Source organism: Phacochoerus africanus, chromosome 8 (assembly GCF_016906955.1).
Source record: "Phacochoerus africanus isolate WHEZ1 chromosome 8, ROS_Pafr_v1, whole genome shotgun sequence".
In the NCBI taxonomy this organism is placed as follows: Eukaryota; Metazoa; Chordata; class Mammalia; order Artiodactyla; family Suidae; genus Phacochoerus; species Phacochoerus africanus.
Window position 1 is genome coordinate 69,673,932 of NC_062551.1, and position 18,994 is coordinate 69,692,925.

Here is an 18,994-nt window from a genome sequence, read left to right on the forward strand (position 1 = left end):
GTCTCATCCCAAATCAGCTGGTGTGTTCCTTTTTTTTTTTTTTAACTGCACCTGCGGCATGTGGCAGTTCTGGGGCCAGGGATCAAACCCCACCACAGCAGTGACCCAAGCTGCTGCAGGGACAACACCAACTCCTTAACCCCCTGCACCATCAGGGAACTCCCCTGGTGTTCTTTTGCGCAGGAGCTTTTCGTCTCTCTCGTTTATTTAACTATTCATTGGCTTACGTCAGTCTGGACTCATAGATATTTGCTTTACACCTTGAGGTCTCATCTAATGCTGCTGCATGTCATTGCTTGAACTGTCCCCTTTGGCCACTGGAAACCTACTGCGTTCACTCTCGTGTCCCTCAGACCAGCCCCGTCACTGTGGCCTTTTGTTTTGTTGTTTTCGTGGCTTTCTCTTCTTTCCAGCATTGTGAGATGCTCCAGGCTCATCTTGTCAATTTCCTGCCCCCATCAAACGGATCAGCCATTGCTCCCAGGAGCCTTAGGCCCCCTTTATTGAAGGCAACGGGATTAAAGACCCAGATCTGGGTGCTGGGGTGCTGGGTGTGTCCTCTTTGCTTCTTGGGGTTTACTATTTCTAGGACTTTAGGGTTGACAGAGCAAGGAAGTGTATACATGTATATTGCAGACTTTTCAACATGTAAATCACAGCCTGCCACTCCCCGGCTCAGCTTAGAACCCTCCCTCTGCTCCTCATCACTCTTTCAGCCAAAGCCCGGATTCCTCACTGCCTCTCCCTAGATCCTCCTCTTTTGCTATTTCTATCCCCCCCCCAGCCCCCACCAACCTCCCTGGCCTGCTTCCTGGTCTTCCAACGTGCTACTGCTCGGCACCTTTGCACTGGCTGTTCCCTCCGCCTTCGATGCTCTTCCCTCCAACACCAGCAGGGCCTCTCCCTCACCTTATTCAGATCCTCGCTCTGCTGGAAGGTCCTGACCTCCAGCAGCACCTCCTACCTCTCCCTCCCCTCCTAACCTGCCCAATATTTCTTTGCAGCATTCATGACACTGTATCCTATTTTCATTCTTCTTAGTTTCTCTTCTCACTGGAGTGTAAGCCCTGGGAGGGCGGGTTTTTGGCTCGTACAGTGCTGTGTGCCAAAACCCAGAACCTGCTGAATGAATCAGTGTTGCAAAGCTGGGGTCACCCTGTGTATGGAGGGGTGGGGTTGGAGCCACCCTCATGACCCCAAGCCCCACTGCTCCCCACCACCCCCTTCCCACAATTCCCGCACCCCCTGAATTAGCAAGAACCTTAGAGGACTTGTTTCAAGCCAACTGCTGTTTCTGGAACATTGACTTTGCACCAGGGGCAGAACCATCCAAATGGAACCCTCCCCTGTGCGGTGTCAGGAAGTGCTGACATGACTCCCCCAGGGTTGCAGAGCGGGAATTTGAATCCAGGCAGCCTGTGTTTGGAGCATGCCATCTTTTAGATTAACCCTGCTTCCATTTGGAGCTACCTCTTCAGATAAGCCCAGAAATTCAGTGTCCGGCAGTTCAGCCCTGGCCCCAGAGACCCCTCAGCTGCCTGGGTCTTTTGACCTGCAATGAAATGCACGTGCACAAACCATCCACCCCTCTGATTGCCCCGAAAGCGGCAGGCACAGCCGGGAGCCCTGGCTTTTCTTCCTCAGCCTCCCACCTGGCCACCTCCTGGCACGCAGAGGAGCCCGTGTCCTCCAGAGTCAGACTTTCCAGGAGTTAAGTCTGACCTTGACCTAGTTCTCTGCCCATCTGTGCTGCCCTTCCGCCACCATTACCATGATGTTGTCATCCACAGAAGTCAGGTGCTTTCTAGCTGTGGTGACTGGACCTGCTGGGGGAATGCATTTATTAATTTTTTTCCCCCTTTTTTGGCCTCCCCGTGGCCTAGGGACGTCCCTGGCCCAAGATCTGATCTGAGCCACAGGTGTGACCTAAGCCACAGCTGCAGCAACGCCGGATCCTTAACCCCTTGTGCCGGGCTGGGGATGAAACTGCATCCCAGTGCTCCCAAGATGTCACCGATCCCGTTGTGCCATAGTGGGAACTCTTACTGTTGATTTATTTATTTATTTATTTATTTATTTATTTTGGCTTTTTGTTTTTTTCTAGGGCCGCACCTGTGGCATATGGAGGCTCCCAGGTTAGGGGTCCAGCTGCCGGCCTACACCACAGCCACAACAACTCGGGATCCTTAACCCAATGATCGAGGCCTGGGATTGACCCACAACCTCATGGATACTAGTAGGGTTTGTAAACCACTGAGCTACAACGGGTTACACCATTGGATTAGGCTGTCAAAACCTGCTGTTGCTGGTAATGACAAATACTGTTCTGGAGCAGAAGCAGCCAATCCCGCAAAGTAGAAAGATTTGGTCCTGGCATCAAAAACTAACATTTTCTAGGGGTTCACTCTGTGTCAGCGACTCTTACAACCATTTCACATGTATTAACTCATTTAATCCTAACAACAAGCCTAAAAGTTGCAAGCCATTTTTAGCATCTTTGTTTATCAGATGAGGAAATGAAAGCAGAGAGGTTAAGCCACTTACCCGAGGTCACACAGCTCCACAGGGGCAGTGCCGGCCTCTCTGGCTGCAGGGAAGCTGCTCGTCATTGCACATGTTCCCCACACTTTCCCTGGCCAAGGCAAATGGGCAAGGGTTTGAGCTGGATCATTTTGGCCCTGCCTGGAAGGAAAAGCCCCTCAGCAAAGTGGGCTTCCTGCCAGGACAGGGCATGGAGGCAGGTGTCTGGAGCCCTTGGGGGGAGGACTGAGGAAGTGGGCTCCTCACACTTGTACCCCTGCAGTGGGTGCTCAGCTTGGCTCTGGTTGCCCTGAGTTAACCTTGCTTGTGGGCATGTGTGGGTGGCAGTGGTAAAACCACTCAAGGTGGAGCAGAGGTAGGATGCTCACTGCATCCGTGAGAAGCTGCAGAGGCAGGGCAGCTTTGGGAGGCGGATGTTCTGCAGGAGATGGTGACAGGCTCCGAAGGAAGCAGGCCTGGGGGCCGTGCATTCGCATCTGAGTCGCCCGCAGCGAGCCTCCTGTTGGGGCAAGCTGCCCTCCTCCCACCATCTCCCCCTTACACTCAAGACCTCCTCTCTCTTCTTTAAACAGGGCCAAAGGATCGCCCAGTCGGGAGGCCACGTGATTCATACGTGTTGCCTTCTTCAGGCCCCTGAGCCACCAGGGAACTCCTTAGGTTGCTTTCCTTACAGCCAAGGTGCGGCTTTTCTTCCAGCACTGCTGTCAATTCTCCACCACGGCTGGTCCATTTCACTCACGAGTCAAAAGGAACTTGAAGTCACTTCCTCCAAGACGCACATGACAACAGTTAAAAATAAAGTGAGAAAGAGACACCAGAAACTGTAGAGAGGAAAGCAGAAGGCAAGTCTACCGGTAACTTCAGGGGCCACATTGTCCCTGGTGCCACAGATAGCCCGAGTTTCCTGGCACTTCAGGCATAAGAGGGAGACAAGTCCTAGGGTTTCGTTTCAGAAAGGAAGTGTGTTGGGGTTTCGGGAAAGTGAAACTTCTTCGGCGATGGGGCACAAGCAGCATGGCCCCTGCAGAGAAGCGTGGACCCAGAAGTTAGACACAGACTGTGTGGTCTTTCAAAATGATTCAACCATCTTGAGCCTCAGTTTTCTTATCTGTAAAGTGGGGATGATAAGATTTCTCTCAGGAGGCTATTGTGGAGATCAGAGATAACAAGGTGTGAACTATATTTGAGCCCTTGGCAGGCCTCCTGTTTTGCTTATTACAAAGCATGTTTGTTTGATTTTTTTTTCTTTTTCTCTTTTTTTTTTTTGGCCATGCTGGTGGCACACAGATGTTCCCTGTCCAGGGATGGATCATGGGTCACAGCAGAGACCTGAGCCGCTGTGGTGACAATGCTGGATCCTAAACCCACTGCACCAGGAGAGAATCCAAAACATGATTTGAATGGCAGCAAAGGCATAGTCAATGAAGAGTTCTCTGGGTGTTGCAAAAGTCTTCCTGGAGTTCCCGTCGTGGCACAGCAGAAACGAATCCAACTAGGAACCATGAGGTGGCGGGTTCGATCCTTGGCCTCGCTCAGTGGGTTAAGGATCCGGCGTGGCCGTGAGCTGTGGTGTAGTCACAGACATGGCTCAGATCTGGCGTTGCTGTGGCTGTGGTGCAGGCCGGCAGCTGTAGCTCTGATTAGACCCCTAGCCGGGGAACCTCCATATGCTGCGGGTGCAGCCCTAAAAAGACAAAAGACAAAAAAAAAAAGTCCTCCTCATCTGACTTTCTCACAACCAACTCTGAAAATCAGGGAATAGTGTTTACACAGCAACCTGGCTAAAGCAGGGCTAGGACCGGTGCTCGGAAACATCAGGACCTGCCATCAGATTTTCTCTTTGAAAGGTCTTTTTCTCTTCTGGCTTTTGACAATATCGCCCTGCAGTGGTCCTGGCCTGGGGTTGGAGTGAGATTGAGCCTCAGACGTTCTGATGGGAAGGATGTACCCTCCTGGGGACAGACCCAATATTCCCCAAAGGGACCCATGGTCCCTCCCGGCTCCTCCACATGTACCCCATTTGAGAGACCAGAGCCTGCGGCCTAGATCTTAGAAAACTAGGACCACTTAGTAACCCGTTCGTCTTGCCGCAATTCTCTCCCCTTTGCTGGCTAGGCACAGAAGAGCCTCTGCTCCTCCCGTTGCTGCAGCCAGTACTGGGCCCAAGCTGGTCCTGGGAGGCCCAGAGAGTCTTGGATAGAAAGAGCCCCACTTCAAGCCTCAGTGTTCCCATCTGTCCAAGGGACCAAAACAGGTGATTTACCTGCCAGGCTGGGTTGGAGAGGGTCCTTAAGTCATTGACTAAGCTATTGACTGGCTCACCCCGGTCACATCCTAGAAGGATCTTGGAGATTGCCCGACCCCCTAGTCCCCATGCTTTTGACTCCCCAAAGTCTGGAGGCCACCGGCTTTCCCTGGGGCCCAGGTCCCTGAACTTGGCCTGGGGGTGCTCTTAGAAGCCTCCAGCTTTTCTCTGGCCATTGTTAAAATCCTTTGGTGTGTGAATGTGGAAGGCGTGGAGATTTACGGGCTCTTAGGACCTTCGTTCGGTTGTTTTCTTTATAAACACATAAGCTTGTTTCGAAGAAGGACAAGGTGCAGCTTCCAGAGGCAGCTGGGCTGATGCCCCTCCAGCCGCAGACCAGGCGGGCGGAGACCTGGGAGGGCGGGGGGAGGGAGCAGGGGCAGAAGAAGCGGCGGGAGGACCTGTTGTTTTTCCTGTTGCAAGTAAAAAGGAAACAAAGTGGGAAGTGGAGTGTGCGGACTGTCAGCAGGCGGGGCGCCCCCGCCGCGCCCCGCCTCTTTCTCTCGAGGCTCAGTCGCGCCCAGCGCCGTCGCTGCCAGCGGCCGCCGGGCCGAGCCGCCCCAGCCCCTGCCAGCCTCGCCGGGACCGGTAAGCGCTCGCCTCTGGTTGTGACTGGGATGTAGGGGCGAGGGCCGGGGCCAGGGGCTTCGGGGGACCTCGGGAACCGCGGACATCTCCTGGCGCGTACAGCCGGTGCGCCCCGGGCCGGTGCGCCCGCCGCTTCCAGCGAGCTCGGCAAGGGGCGTCTCCCGGGGTGGGCCCCCCGGACCCGAGCCGAGCCCCCCGGACCCGAGCCGAGGTTGCGCGTGGGGCTCGGACCGCCCCCGGAGAGTCCGCCGAGAGAGGCGCGCACTGTTCCCCTGCGCCTAGACTGCTTGCCCCGCGGAGCGGTACGGGGAGCTCCCGGGTACGCGCTGCGCTTCCAGCGGCGGTGCGGCCTCGCGTGCACCCGCCGAGGTGCGGGGAGCCTGGCCGCGGTTCAGCCCCGTGCGCCCTGCCCCGGGAGCTGGCGAGCCGGACCAGGGGGCGTCCCTGCTGCGCCGCGGGGAACAGGATGCGCTCCCAACGGCAGGGCTGCCGGGTCGACCCGCGAGGAGAGGGGCGCGCACACCGCCTCAGCGCCCTGGCCCCGAGCGCCCGCCGCAGCCCTGGCGAGCCGGGTCCCAGGCTGGAGAGAGGCTGGGGTGGACGTGACCGGGCTTGTGAACCTGCGGCCCGTCCCTCTCCGGCCCGCCCCGGCGGGGCTCCGACCGCGGGCGCCGCTCACCGCGTGTTTACTGCCGCCGCGAGGCAATCAACCCCCGGATCTGCGGCTGAGCCGGGGTTACGGCGGCAAAACCGCCTCCAGCTTTGCATTTCCGGACTCTTTTTTTTTTTCTTTCTTTCTTCTTTTTAATACTCCTACCCGTAATTCAGCCTGAATGAGCCTTCCTCTTTTTTTTTTTTTTTTTTAAGTTGCGTTTCCTGTTTTTATTTAGGCTTCGTCCTCTGCACCTCCTTCTTGGAGATCAAGGAGAGGGAGACAGGGAGACCTTTCTTGGGGACCAGGGAGGGGGCACTGCTTAGCCATCGATCTTGTGCTTTAGTGAGGAGATGGAGAGCCAGGAAAGCGCTGATGAAAGCTGCTCCTGGAGGGGAAGCGAGTGCGGATGGGATTTCCGGGGTCGGATGGGGGGGCGCCCTGGGGCAGCAGGTGCTGGCAGCCCACGTACCAGGTCCTCGCGCAGCATCCTTGGGATCCGCTCAGTTTGCGGATGGAGAGGTGTGGAGCCGTCGGTGGATTGGGCAGTTTTCTCTTCGTTGAGGTGACCCTGGAAGGAGGGACCTGCAAGTCTCGAGCCCCACGGGATTATTAAGTGGGGTTTCTTCCCTTGGTCTCCTGCAGAAACCCCATTGGACGCTGCTCTCAGAAGTGTCCTGCCTGGTCATGTGGGGGGGAGGGGGCGTGCTGTGCCTTGGGGCAGGGAGCGGGTTCCTCTCTTAGGAGTCTCCTAGGGAAAGGTTCATTGCTCCAAAGAGACTTTGAAACCGAGGACTAGTCCCACTGCCCACTTGCAGAAAGGCAGCGCCCCCGCTGGAGTGCCTCGGTGTTCTTGTCTAGTGAAGGTACCATAGGGGACTTTTTCCCTCCAAAGAATCGATCGTTTTTACCTAGGAGTTTTGGGTTAACCGTAGCAGCTGAGTGGTCTCCATTTTCACTGGAGGAAACTTAGGCTCAGAAAAGAGACTTGCCGACCCACCGAGTTTACAATGAGCTGATCCAGAGTCCTGGTTCCTTCAGATGCCAAGGCATTTCCTCATGGGGGGGGTGCTGTTGCTTGCAAATGAAGGATACTATTTCCTAAGAGTTCTCTTGGGGTGGGGATGGGCCACTTGGGGTGTTGTTTCAGAGCCACAGCATCTGAGGTACCCATCTTGATACTACCCTAGTACCATTAACTCCCAGGTCTGACTGATGAGTTAAGGGGGGTGAAGATTCTGCTGCCCGTAGAAGCCTGCCCCCCAGCACAAGGAGACAGGAGTAGAGCTTTCTCTTCTGCTCTCTCTAGAGCAGAAATTGCCCACCCCTTAGCCTTCCCGTGCCCATCCTGGCTCATGAGAGCGCTGCCCAGGACGTACTGAGGGTGAGTCTCTTTTGGTGCTGTCACACATTCCCCGGAGTAACAGAAGTCACTCTAGGATGCAAGGGGGGTGGGGATGGAGGGTGCTCTTAAAACCTAGTTGGCAGTTGCCCAGAAAGCCAAGCTTACCTCCTTCTGAGCCCCACTCACGTTTAGAAACGATGCTGGCCCCTCTGCGAATGTAGATGTTTCTGGAATTAGGGAAACTGCCCCAGAGGCACTCCTGGCCATGCTGCTGTCCCCTTCCAGCAGGACAAGCTGCATTTCTGCAGCCTCAGTCCGTGCCCAGGAAGGGCGCGTAAAGCATGCTACTCCCATCTTTTCTCTTTATCACGTTTAGCAAGTGGTTACTGAGATCCCACGGGGGCCAAGGGGCTGTGCTAAGAACAAGGCAGGCAGGCCGGGAGGGTACCAGTCCCCCCCCCGGGAGGGGGCTTACAGGGCACAGACAATCCACAAAGAGAGATCAGCCTCAGACACAGGGAGCTTATCTGCCTGGCAGCACTGTTGGGTGGAGGGCGATAGTGGGGGTATGAGTGGGGGGGCGTGTGAGGGGTCAGTTCCTGCTTCACCTTGCTTTTCTTCAATTGCACAGTTAAAGGGAGAAGTGAATGTGCAACTTCTGAAGCAATTCCCCTTTGGCTGGCTTATTTTTCAGAACCATTTTTGTTTAGAGGCACAGTTCTGCTTCCCGCCCTCCAGCTGTTTCTGTGGGTCTGATGGTGGGGCCCCACCAAATGTTTCCTTACTGCGGAGCCTTAGAGAAGCTCTTTCAGCCACTCTTCGGGGACAAACGCATTTCCCAGCAAAGCTGTTGCAGGAGCAGGTCCAGAGGGACCTAGGCTGTAGGGGGATCTCAGGAGGGCCGGCGCCCCACTGGCCAGCGTCAGGGTCAGATGTATGTGGTAATTAACCTCCGGCCAGAGGAGGATGGCAGGAGCCCGACTGGTTTGGGAGGGAGGGAAGCGCCCTCATGTGCCAATGCCAGCGTTTCACAAATGACAGAGCTTGCAAAACTCCTCTCTCCTTGCAGTTAATGCAAAAACTGACTTTTCTTTAACTTGGGTGATGGAAATCCCCTGCAATCATATCAGAAAAGCTGCCAGTTTCAAGATGGAAAAAACAACATTTTTTTTTTTTTAAACCCGGGAACCTCCCTCCTCACTCTTTCCTTACAGACCGACTGTCTTTGGGTTGTACCAAAATACAGCCCGCTCTCCCCTCCCTGGGGGCCAGCGCCTCCCTGGGGCCTGAGGTTGGCGCCCTGAAAGTTTTCCTTCCAGCTGCACCGGCTCAGTGTGTGCAAGAGCCCTCTGCTCCTGCCCCGGCTGTGGTGAGCTCACCGGCTCAGAGAAGGGTTCTCTGGGCTTCTCCCATGGGTGCTTTTTCCAAGGCCGCCTACTTTCTGAGCCGAGAGAGAGTGATCTGAGTGATGGGTGTGGCTGCTCTAAAGTGGTATTTCAGTTCGCTTCTGTTTCGCTCACCGTGGGGAAATTGCTTTTCCACTTTGAGAAATGCCAGGGTGAAGGGGACCCGGGGGAGGGGCGTGTGCTGCCCGAGGTGGCTTTTCCGTCCTAGAGGGATGCTGTATTTGTTTCCTCCGGCTCTTGTAACGAATTGCCACCGTTTCTGTGGCTTCAAACGGCAGAAGTGTACTCTTTCGCAGTTCTGGGGCCCAGAAGTTCAAAGTGAGCACAGGGCCTTCCTCCCTCCAGGGCCCTTCCAGCTTCTAGAGGCTCTGGACCTCCTCACTCCAATCTCCGCCTGCATCTTCACACGGCTTCTCTGTGCCGTGCCTTCTCTCCTGTCCCTTAGAGGGACCCTTGTCATTGGATCTGGGGCCCGCCTGGGTAATCCAGGATGGATTCATCTCTAGATCCTTAATGACATCTGCAAAGACCCTTTTCCCATATAATTATTTTTCCAAATAATTCACAGGTTCTGGGGAGTGAAGACAGATAGTATCTTTGAGGGGCCACCGTTCAGCCCACTGCAGATGGACAGGAGCGTGCTTCTTCTGGTATTTTCTGGGGGAGCTTTGAGCTCGGAGCATCGTTATCTTTGCAGGGAACAGAGCACGCCCTGCTTCTGGGTCCTGCACCTCCCCGTAGGTGACATTAAGCAAAGATTTCAGAGTCCCCTGAGGTCCCGACTTCTTCAGCCCCTCTCTTCTCTCTTGCTTCCTTTTCCCCAGTTTTGTGAACTGGCAGCCACCTTATTTTCTCTTTTCTTTCCTTTTTTAAAGTTGCATTGATTTGCTGTTGTGAGAAGAGAGATTCGGTTACACACAGACACACCTCCATGGCAGCCGCCTTCGTAGGGGCTCTGCTGCCAGCAGTTTCCCCCTCCCCAGGGTCCCAGTGACATAAAAGAAAACTCCTGGGTGTTCGAAGGGCCTGAAACCCAGGTCTTCACCTGCAGAGAACTGCTCTGGGCCCCCTTCCTCCTGTCTGGTCTTCCAGGACAGTCCCTTTTCTGCTCAGGGCCCCCTCCCAGCCAGGGAGCCTCTCCTCTGTCTGGGGCCTCACAGCCCCTCCCGTTTTGGAGTTTCCTCTGCTGCGCAGCCCCCTGGGCTCTGTTTTGCTGCCGTGTCCCTACATCCTTCAGAGGGGCCACCTCCATGGGGCAGGGCTGCTGGTGCTGGAAGGGATTTGAGGGGCTCCCCCTAGGCACAGCCCCCATCACTGAAGCTTGGAGGAGGTGCAGGCTCTCTGGAAGGACAAGGACCCCCCTCCTGCCGCCCCCTCCTGGGTTGGGGCGTAATGGGACCTTGCCTTTCTTTGTTTTGGTTGTGAAATCTGGGAGAAAGGCTTTCTTATCAATAGGGAAGCAAGATCATAACTCTGATATTGAAACTTTTAAAGTCCTTTGTGGGAGTTCCTGCTGTGGCTCAGTGTCAGAACCCGGCATTGTATCCATGAGGATGTGGGTTTCATCCCTGGCCTCGCTCAGTGGGTTAAGGATCCCGCGTTGCCACGAGCTGCGGTATAGGTCCTGGATGCGGCTCAGATCTGGTGTTGCTGTGGTTGTGGTGTTGGCCGGCAGCTGCAGCTCGACTCAATCCCTAGCCTGGGAATTTCCAGATGCTGCGGGTGTGGCCCTAAAAAAAAAAAGCAGCAGAAAAAAGTCCTTTATGCATGGGTGGGGTGGGGAAGGGTGTGGAGGTGGCGATGGGGGGAGGGCGCCACAAGGAAGAAGTCTCGGCTTTGGAGGCAGCCGGACTAGCTTTTTCTCCCACCCACTTTTGATCTGCTGGGTGAACTCTGGCAAATTGCCAACCATCGCAAGCCTCAGAATCCCCAGTTATCACCTTGGAACAGCAATATCACCCCTGGTCTTTTTTTTTTTTTTTTTGGTCTTTTGTCTTTTTAGGGCCACACCCACGGCATATGGAGGTTCCCAGGCTAGGGGTCAAATCAGAGCTACAGCTGCCAGCCTACGCCACAGCCACAGCAACTCCAGATCAGAATTGAAACTCTGCCCATTAAACACTAACTCCCCATTCCCCTCTCCCCTCAGCCCCTGGAACCCACCTTTCAACTTCGTCTCTGAATTTGACTACCCTTGTCACCTTATATAAGTGGGGTCACACAGTATTGGTCCTTCTGTGACTGACTTATTTCCCTGAGCATAGCTCCTCTAGATTCACCCACGTTGCATCATATGCCTGAATCCCCTTCTTTTTTAGGGCTGAATAATATTCCACTGTATGGATGGGACCACATTTTGCACTTTTTTTTTCTTTCTTCTTTTTTTGTGAAGGATGTGCTTTTGTAACTTTCTTTTTCACTTAACATTAGCATGTCAGCATTTTCCACGTTGTTTCATAACCTAGCTACCCTTTATAGTGGCCGTATAAGTGTCCTACAGCAGGGATACCATCATTTTCTCCAGCGTCCTCTATTGGGGGACATTTATGTTGCTTATACACACACACACACACACACACACACTCTTCTTTTGAAATACTGTAATAGACATTTCTAGACTTACCCCATATTTAGAAATTATTGCATCAAAGACACTGACCATTTTTATGGCTCTTTTTTGTTTGTTTGTTTGTTTGTTTTGACTTGGGTTTTTACGGCTGCACACTCGGCATATGGAAGTTCCCAAACTCGGGGTCGAATTGGAGCTACAGCTGCCGGCCTACACCACAGCCACAGCAACTCAGGATCCGAACCGTGTCTGCTACCTACACCACAGCTCACGGCCATGCCCGATCCTTAACCCACTGAACAAGGCCAGGGATTGAGCCCGTATCCTCATGGATCCTGGTCGGGTTCGTTAACCGCTGAGCCATGAAGGGAACTCCCATTTTATGGCTCTTGAAGCTAAGTAGCTTTGCAAGACAGATTGGACCAGTTCATCCTATGATAGCTTCATGACACTCCTGCTAGCCTTGAATAATATTGGAAAAAATGTTTTACTAAGAGGCCTGAAAGCTGGTCAGCTTAAACGTGTTGTTGTTTTTTAATTGCTCATGAGGCTAAATAGCTTTCTTTTTGGGGGCTAGCTCTATGTAGAGGCTGACCCTTGCTGCAGTGTCATGAGCAGTGAAACCCTTGAACTCTGGAGTTAGACGGATTCTGATTCAAACCATGGCTTCCCCAGGTCCCTGCTGTGTGACCTTGGGTAGATTACGTGCCATCTCTGATCCTGGGTTTCCTCTTCTGTAAAATGAAACTAATAGAACCTATTCCTAGAGTTGTCTTCAGGATTAAATGAGATAAACGAGGCAATGAACATCACCTCCCACATAGTTGCTCCTCAGTAAATATTGGTCGTTATATTAAGTTAGCAAGTCTCCGTTCATCCTCAAGATTCATCTTCTTTCTACGAGAGGAATGGTTTACACTTAAGCCAAAGGGATTTTGGGTGAAGCACAGGAATCCATTTTTTTTTAAATTTATTTTCCCACTGTACAGCAAGGGGATCAAGTTATCCTTACATGTATACATTACAATTACATTTTTTCCCCCACCCTTTGTTGTGTTGCAACATGAGTATCTAGACAAAGTTCTCAATGCTACTCAGCAGGATCTCCTTGTCAATCTATTCTAAGTTGTGTCTGATAAGCCCAAGCTCCCGATCCCTCCCACTCCCTCCCCCTCCCATCAGGCAGCCACAAGTCTCTTCTCCAAGTCCATGATTTTCTTTTCTGAGGAGATGCTCATTTGTGCTGGATATTAGATTCCAGTTATAAGTGATATCATATGGTATTTGTCTTTGTCTTTCTGGCTCATTTCACTCAGTATGAGATTCTCTAGTTCCATCCATGTTGCTGCAAATGGCATTATGTCATTCTTTTTTATGGCTTAGTAGTATTCCATTGTGTATATATACCACCTCTTCCGAATCCAGTCATCTGTCGATGAACATTTGGGTTGTTTCCATGTCCTGGCTATTGTGAATAGTGCTGCAATGAACATGCGGGTGCATGTGTCTCTTTTAAGTAGAGTTTTGTCTGGATAGATGCCCAAGAGTGGGATTGAGGGGTCATGTGGAAGTTCCATGTATAGATTTCTAAGGTATCTCCAAACTATTCTCCATAGTGGCTGTACCAGTTTACATTCCCACCAGCAGTGCAGGAGGGTTCCCTTTTCTCCACAGCCCCTCCAGCACTTGTTATTTATGGATTTATTAATGATGGCCATTCTGACTGGTGTGAGGTGGTATCTTGTGGTAGTTTTGATTTGCATTTTTCTTATAATCAACGATGTTGAGCATTTTTTCATGTGTTTGTTGGCCATCTGTATATCTTCCTTGGAGAAATGTCTATTCAGGTCTTTTGTCCATTTTTCCATTGCGTTGGTGGCTTTTTTGCTGTTGGATTGTATAAGTTGTTTATATATTCTAGAGATTAAGCCCTGTCGGTTGCATCATTTGAAATTATTTTCTCCCATTCTGAAAGTTGTCTTTTTGTTTTCTTTTTGGTTTCCTTTGCTGTGCAAAAGCTTTTCAGTTTGGAATCCATTTTTCTATCTGAAAGCTGGATGATCCTGGGAGTTCCCGTTGTGGTGCAATGGGATTGGCGGCATCTCTGCAGTGCTAGGTCGCAGGCTTGATCCCAGACCGGGCACAGTGGGTTAAGGGATCTGGCGTTACCGCAGCTATAGCGTAGGTCCTACCTGCAGCTTGCATCTGATCCCTGGCCCAAGAGCTCCATACACCGTGGGGTGGCAAAAAAAGAAAAAAGAAAAAAGAAAAAACCTAATGGACCTGGAGGGAGCCGACAGCCTTCCTCTGTCGAAATGGACCTTTTTTCCAGCAGTGGGCCTGGATTTGGGTGTGAGCCTCCCTGGAGCAAATACAAGAATGGGTGCTGGGTGATGCTTCCCTTTCTGAGAGGTGAAGCAAGGCCGTGATGCGCTGCCTGTGGTCCCATAGTCTCCGAAGCATGGAAATGGGGGTAAAGGCTTACCAATGGTTGAGTCCAGAATATGTCTTGGTGACGGTTCTGCTGTGGCCATCCGGATGCTCCTTCATGCAGATGGGGAAAGAAACTTTCAAGGGGCAGGACCCCAGGGGCTTTGGCACCAGCTGGGGTTGCTGCCCACGAAGGCTGCTTTTGCAGCCCCTTAACGGGGCCTCCTCCTGCCTCTCAAGTGGGCCTCAGGTGGCTTCAGGGGAGGGTGTAAGTCCAGCACACCGATTGTTTGAGGCATGCATTTTCCTCTTTGCTGCTGACCTCTGTCTGAGGAGGAAGTTAATAAAACCAGGGTCTTGGTCTCTAATAAACAGCTTCATGAGAAATTTCTTCTAGGGGAAAAAACACCAAAACCCCCCAACTTTCCCCTCTCACCTGACCCTCTCGAAAAATTCCATTAAAAAAACATTTCTCGTGTTCACAGCCAATGAAGAGATGAGCCAAACCACACCTCCTGTGTCTGATGGCTCCTGGGTCCAGGAGCCAGCTCACCTCACCACGTCATGATTTTTTTCCCCCCTATTGAGTGGTGTAACGAATATTTGAATAATACAGGCCATCTGCTGTCATTCGGAAACCAGTGATGAAGTGTGGCCTATTTTTAATTTCAGTGCAGCAGCACATTTAATACGTGGTGGCCTCTTAAGATGTGCGTGGCTTCCTATTTCCAGCAGGACGCGTGGTGCAAAGGCAGAGTTTGGAGAATGAGCAGAAAGGGAGCCCAATGTTAGCATCAAAAGCAGGAGCTTCAACAACAACAACAAAGGAGTTCCCTGGTGGCTCAGCAGGTTAAGGAACTGGTGTTGTCACAGCTGTAGCATGGGTTCCCTGGCCGGGGAACTTTTGCATGCGGTAGCTGTGGCCGAAAAACAAACAAACAAAAAACACAACCAAACCAACCCCCAAAGCAAGAGCTTTGCAGCTGGACAGAAGTTCAGATCTCGGCTTTGACCCTTAACACACAGGTGCCTTGCAAGTTGTTTCACATCCTGAGCCTCCGGGTTTTGTCTCTGAAGATTGAGATGTTACTGCCTCTTTTTGCTGGATCGTCCTGAGGATTGGAAATAGGGAAAGACCTGTAGTTGGTCATGGGCGCTCAAAAAGTTGCTGTTTTTGCCATTGGATGGATCAATCTTTGCAGCCCATGCTGTAGCTGTAGGAGAGAGTGGAGTTTCTTCCTTCCTTCCTTCCTGTCTGTCTTTTTAGGGCCACATCCACGGCATATGTATGCTTCCAGGCTAGGGATCAAATGGGAGCTATAGCCACTGGCCTACGCCACAGCGACTCGGGATCCGAGCCGCACCTGCGACCCACACCACAGCTCACGGCCACACCAGATCCTTAACCCACTGAGCGAGGCCAGGGGTCATACCTGTGTCCTCGTGGATGCTAGTCGGATTTGTTTCCACTGAGCCACGACAGGAGGTCCAGGGGAGAGTGGATTTTCAGGGACAGGTACTTTGGTCATAAGTCGTTGAGGTTGCTTGTGTGAGGGGGTTGATTTCTCCACCATCTTACTTGACTTCCCATGAATGATCCTTCCAGAAAGCACAGGGTGTGTGTCCATAAGTACCCCATTTTTACAGATAAAAGTTGGACTTGCTTTGTCCCTGGTTATCAGCCTGTTCCTCTCAGATGTGTTAAAGCCAAAGGTTTTGTCTTTTCAGCTTTTTTCGAACTCTTCAAAGTCTAAAGGAGCTTGGAAGACGGGGCTCAACATGGTGGAGGGTGAGGGCTTTTCCAGGCTATTTCCTTCCTTCCCCTAGGTGGTGGCAGGAGCAGCCCCTATGACCTTGGCTGTGGCAGTGGACGCTGGCTTGCACGTCCTCCTGCCTGCAAGTTGCTGCAGTGAGTCAGGGGCTCCTGAGCATGGAGTCTGCTCTGGAGGCCGCTGTCCCTGGAGCCCTTGTGCTGCAGGTTTGTGGGAAAGTGCTTGGGAGATGTCTGGGCAGCTGGCAGTGACCTTGACCCCCACGGGCCATGCTTCTCCAGCATTCCCACCCGCTGCTCCGGACAGAAGCTGGGATGACAGCCCTAGCCTGCAGCAGCCCACCCCAACCGTGACCCTGCTTTGAAGCTTCAAGTTTTGTTTTTAAGGCTAGCCTTAATTTTACATCCTATTCCATGATAATCCATGTTTATTTTGTTATGAGGAATATTTCTCCTTTACTTTTGAGTCAGATGGATGCCCTGGGAAGATGTTTATGTTTTTTTCTGTGGCTTCCGCTTCTCCCAGCCCAGTGTCTCCAACTACAGTTCAAAAAACATGGATTAAGGCAAAATCATGATTAGATTAGACATAATTGTGACAAGAAATGCCTGGCTTCCTAGAAGCCCTTTTATCCTATGTGATTTGTTGGTTGGGTAACTGAAACTTTGGCTTAGGTGGATAATTATTAAAATGCTACACCTCGGAGTTCCCATGTGGCTTAGCAGGTTATGAACCGGACTAGTGTCCATGAGGATATGGGTTTGATCCCTGGCCTCACTCTGTGGGTTAAGGATCTGGCATTGCCACGAGCTGTAGTGTAGGCTGGCAGCTGCAGCTTTGACTGGACCCTCTAGCCTGGGAAATGCCATATGCCATGGGAGTGGCCCTAAAAAGCAAAAAAAAAAAAAACTAAACATTTTAACTTAGAACATATCAGTGTAAAACATTGGTGTATTCATATAAGGCCAAAAGGTTCTGTTTGATCTGTTCATCATTCTTTTTAAAATTATTTTTAAAAATCATAGTTGATTTACAATGTGCCAATTCTTGCTATACAGCAAAGTGGCCCAGTCATCCATATATATATATATACATTCTTTTTCTCATATTATCTTCCATAATGTTCTAGCCCAAGAGATTGGCTAGAGTTCCCCATGTTGTACAGTAAGACTTGTTCATCATTCTTTTTTTTTTTTTTTGTCTTTTTGCCTTTTGTAGGGCCACTCCCGCGGCATATGGAGGTTCCCAGGCTAGGGGTCTAATCGGAGCTGTAGCTGCCAGCCTACACCACAGCCACAGCAACGCAGGATCCGAGCCACATTTGCGACCTACACCACAGTTCACGGCAACGCCAGATCCTCAACCCACTGAGCAAGGCCAGGGATTGAACCCGCCACCTCATGGTTCCTAGTCAGATTCGTTAACCACTGTGCCATGATGGGAACTCTCGTGTTCATCATTCTTATATAAGGTGTATAGTCCTCATAGATTTTTATTATTCCCTCCTCCCCCTTTCTGGCTGCACCTGCAGGATGCGAAGTTCCCAGGCCAGAGACTGAACTCCAGATTCTTAACTGCGAGGCCACCAGGGAACCCCAATTCTTCTCTTTTAGGGGTTGTTTTGCCCAGTCTCATTTAGTGGAAACTTTGTTTTAGTGACTCGTCTTTGCTGTTTCTAAAGCATTTGGCTCTGTTTTCACGGAAGCAACGCTTTTCTTTTCACACCTGTATTTCATCCACTTACCACATTGTGTAATTAGAAAGGTGACAGCTGCACTGGGCGTCTGTGGGCACAGGCACAGCCAACTCTTGCTTGGACCTGGCAGCCTGGCACCCCGGCACCCCGAGTGGTTGGCGATCTAAGGTCGTGGGTCAGGATGTGTGGAAGAGGAGATGGAGAGCACGGTTCCCCCGACTCTGCTGGACCAGGGGTGAGGAAAGACATGGGAATCACGGAGCCTGGGCAGGAGGCGGGGTGACTGAGAGCTCCTGTCTAGACGCTGCCAGCCTCTCGCCCTGAGGATGAGCACGACAAGCCCTAGAAGGGAGGCTTTTTCCGCACGGTTTCTTTTTATGCAGATCCAATCAGCAGCATTTGCAGGAGCTTTGCTGCTGGCCAGCTCAGAACTGCCACCTTTGGAATTCCCATTGTGGCTCAGCTGGTTGAGAACCCAACTAGGGTCCGGGAGGTTGCAGGTTCAATCCCTGGCCTCACTCAGTGGGTTAAAGATCCAACATTGCTTCAAGCTGCAGTGTAGGTCACAGATGCAGCTCAGATCCAGCATTGCTGTGGCTGTGGTGTAGACCAGCAGCTGTGGCTCTGATTCGACCCCTGACCTGGGAACTTCCATATGCCGCAGGTGTGGCCCTAAAAAGAAAAATGAAAAAGAATCGCCAACTTCGTTAACCTAGCTTGCTGTGTCTTTGTCTAATAATAACAACAACGAACACTTTTGTAGCACCCACTCTGTGCCAGGTAATGTTCTGGGCACTTTGAAAATACTAATTTAGGAGTTCCCATTGTGGCACAGTGGAAATGAATCTGACTAGTAGCCATGAGGTTGCGGGTTCGATCCCTGGTCTCGCGCAGTGGGTTAAGGATCTGGCGTTGCCATGAGTGGTGGTGAAGGTCGCAGATGCGGCTCGGATCTGGCGTGGCTGTGGCTGTGGTGTAGGTCAGCAGCTACAGCTCTGATTAGACCCCTAGCCTGGAGAATCTTCATATGCCTCGGGTGCGGCGCTAAAAAGACAAAAAAAAAAGAATACTAATTCATTCTTTTGAGCACTGACACTGATTTACTCTTTTAAGCACTAGTGTGATCTCTATTTTCCAAAAGTGGGAACTGAGGCACAGAAAGGTTTAGTAATTTACCTGGGAATTACCAGCTAGGAAGTGTCAGAGTCCATCCCTGATCCCCGTCCTGTGCTGTCTCTAAACGTGGCCACTTGTTTCCCAGGAGGAAGCATGGAGTTGGGGCAGAGGATCTGGATCCCAGGTGGGAGGAGGTCGAGGCCTCTGGGAATCCCTTGGCTATGCGGGGGGCGGGGGGGGGGGCTTCCCTACCCCATTCTCACCTGTCTCCTCTGTCTCCAGGACTTAACTGGGGTCTGGGCAGCCTTTCTGTTTTTGCTAGTCCTTTGTCTCTTGGAATTGGCTTCCTGGATTCCTTTCCTCTACAGAGCGAAGTGCCAGGAAGGTGCAGCTACTTGTACCCAGTCCAGCCCCAGGCTGCCCAGGCGGTGCCCATTCTCCCCCTCTGTCCAGAGGAAGCAGGGCCTGGGCTCTGTGAATTCTCAATTGCCTTCTTGCCCAACTCTTGAACCTTTTGCGGGAAGTCCACCTAAATGTCCTCAAGCTAATGGGTGACACCGTCAGGGCAATAGGA

The 18,994-nt window shown here is 51.9% G+C and overlaps 1 protein-coding gene across 3 annotated transcripts in view; it reads left to right on the forward strand.

Annotated features, from left to right (window-relative positions):
• The first annotated feature begins 5,313 nt into the window (after positions 1-5,313).
• PIK3CD (phosphatidylinositol-4,5-bisphosphate 3-kinase catalytic subunit delta) overlaps positions 5,314-18,994 on the forward strand; it is a 59,657-nt gene continuing 45,976 nt past the window's right edge. For 2 of the 3 annotated variants that reach the window (XM_047791662.1, XM_047791659.1), the window contains exon 1: positions 5,314-5,434. The gene's annotated coding sequence lies outside the window, so the exon portion shown is untranslated. The remainder of the gene's footprint in view (positions 5,435-18,994) is intronic. The other variant, XM_047791661.1, reaches the window with a different exon arrangement.